This window comes from Gadus morhua, chromosome 4 (genome assembly GCF_902167405.1).
Source record: "Gadus morhua chromosome 4, gadMor3.0, whole genome shotgun sequence".
NCBI lineage: Eukaryota > Metazoa > Chordata > Actinopteri > Gadiformes > Gadidae > Gadus > Gadus morhua.
The window spans coordinates 36,415,766-36,418,761 of record NC_044051.1 but is presented as its reverse complement, the minus strand read 5'-3'; positions in this window follow the sequence as shown (position 1 = coordinate 36,418,761).

Here is a 2,996-nt window from a genome sequence, read left to right as displayed (position 1 = left end):
TTACAGTCCCCTAATTACTAGGTAAGGATTACCTAACTTTTATACTTCTTTAAAAAGGTCTAAATTAAATGGCACAATGTGTGCCATTTTAATGCACTATTATTACAATCCATTATTTTCTTGGATGTGTGTTTCCTCTACCAACCTGCAATTGCATTCAGCTCTATTCAAATGTGAATTCAACTCATTATTTTGCAATTCAAATTTGAGAGCTGGATGGAAATTGATTGGGCGAGTCGATCCATGTAAATGTGATGAACCTCTTGAGTCCACTTCTACAAGATGACGTTTCTCTGTCAAGAGTCCATCACTTTGTTATAGTACATGCCTGCCGATCACATACAAGTAAAAACATGCTTACACACTCAAATTAGACCTTCAAATTATAGTATATTGGAAGAAGAGTAATCAATACATGCATAAATAACCATAACCCTTAAACTCTATCTAGAAGTTAGATTAAAAGCCTAAATTTAATGATGCATCCAAATCTGCAGAATTCACCTTCATTAACTTTTCTAATTTGAATTATGGCATATAAAGTGACAGATAAACTCTTCACGGTAACTCTTCAATAATTAATTATTTTTGTAAAACTGTAATTTACAGTATTGCATATATTTGATGTTACGTGTTTGCCCGAAGATCCTACGACTAAAGAATACATCAGAAAAAGTCGGTAGACATGCAAGTAATTCTGTTCTTTTTTTCTCTTCACTAACTTCATGTTAGTTTAATAATAACTAGTTGTGTGATGTTTGCAGTGCACTACCACAAATAAATGTTTCTCAGACAAAATGTCCATAAACTGTGATCAGACTCCTACAATGTGTTTTCTTCTGTAGAATATCTGTCAAGAAACGTCAAACGAGGAATACCCTTCCAGTTGGAGCTTGGGCTCTGCGCTGTATCCCCCCTTCTGCTGTATCAGGAGGGGAGAATGTGATCACATGTAAAAGGTCCTGATGTAAATACCTTTGCAGACATTATTTGCATGCACGCCATTGCATTACCGTCAAATTTGCTTCAGCTCTGCCTTTTTTGTAGTCTAATATGCTTTAGAAATACAAATATTTGCTCAAGTAATGACTCACTATCCTACCATAAGACACAATTATTTCCATCTGAAAAAGAACCGCTATATTTATTCAATAATGTGTAAATGAAATAGAACAATGTTTGTTTATTTGGATGTGTGGTATAATCCTTCAATCAGTCTGGACTCACTGGCAGGCAACGAGTCTAATCTTGTATTAAAGGGAAGGATGCATTTCCTGTCAAATGCATAGTTTTGCATTTCAAATTTGAGAGCTACACATATAATTCTTGGGGAGGCGATGACCTCGCCAGTAATTTAAACAACTCATTGTCTGCTCAACGAGGAAAACCGAAGGTGAGTATGTTATTCGTATTTGACGTATGATTATGGTACCACTTAGTAGTAACTAATGTAATTTAGCATCGATTCAGTCCTACCAAGTTTGTTACTTTCACGACTAGAAAAATGTATCTGAATTTTTAATTGCTTCATAATCGTTGAGAGAGAGAGAGAACCTTTTTCGGCATATTTGTTATACAGACCCAAATCCTGTTAAAGGAAAACATAGGGATTTTTCCATGTGGACCCTATTGTACGATAATTTGGGGTCGAAAGGACTAGTGCAGAAAACTATTTGTAGCTTGTTCCAGTATTTTCTTTATCTTAATTATATAGATTTATTTTTGCATTTGTATGCTTTATTATAGAGTGAAATAGAAAGGAAGGTATGGGAGATAGAGAGGAGGACATGCAGCAAATGACCATGGGCAGGAATCAAACCCGAATCGTTGCGTTCAGGACTGAGCCTATATGGAACGCGCTCGGGGAGCAGCCGGGTTGTCCCGATGTTCCAGTATTTACAGAGAACGTTGCAGCTGTAATCGGCGAAAGGGCTGCAGTGTTCTTTTTTTCGGAATAGCACCCCCAATGTACGGCCTCTCAAAGGCTGTTTTTCTCAACTGACGGGCTCAGATTGTTATTAGTGTCTGACAAGTTTAAGATTATCCTTTTACAGTGAGTTAAAACGTTTTTATTTTCCTTTTGCTTGATCAGGACTGTTTGTTATTGTGTCAAACCAAGTCTCGCTCAAGCAATACTCTTGCCCTAAAGTCTTGTTGTTGCAGGTCATTTCGTTCTGGTCTTTAATATCTCAATTGTCCTTCACCCAAATCTTTTATAGATAACTGAGCTACGCTTTCTGTATTCCAACTCAGTCAAGCTCTCACCCACGTTTCCTACCTTGTCTTCCTCAACATGAAAAAGACCTCTCTTTGAGTAAGACTTGGTTGGACAAAATAACAAAAAGCCCACATCAAGATGAAAGGTCATTGAAAAAGTTGTATTTCTTTGTATGGATCCCTGCAATGTTAGACGATGTAAATTGACGGGCACCTTTGCCCCAAAAAGTATAACATTGCCGCCTGTTTCACGTAAGGCTGCAGCGTTCTGGCCAAATAGGCTACTGGCGCGATCTCAAAAATGGTTGTCCAAATAAGTCCATTAGAATGAAAATCATAGCTCAATTGGGTCTAGGTTGAAAAATCGAGTTATTCTTTAAACTAAAAGTAATAGGTAAAAAAGTGTAAACAAATGTTTAAAGTCCTTTTCTATTATGTAGACATGAATGCTAGCGAATGGATACAAACTCTTCTAATCTCAGGTTGGTGATTTGATTTTATATTACTTAGAGTGAATGTCTTATAAAAAAAATAAGTATATTTTATACTAGTTAATATGCTTTATTTAGCTTCTCATGTTTTCAGCAATTCTTAACAATAATACCAGCAGACCGACCAGGTTTACTTTTTTTTTTTCCTATTCTATTCTTTCCTGTTTAAGAATATATTCCACAGTAAGTCATGTGATTCTCTCCTCTACCAGGATTGTGCATCCCGTCCTTCTGTGCCGACTACCGCCAACACTGTTTAATTGAAACCCCCAAATCCTGGTTTGATGC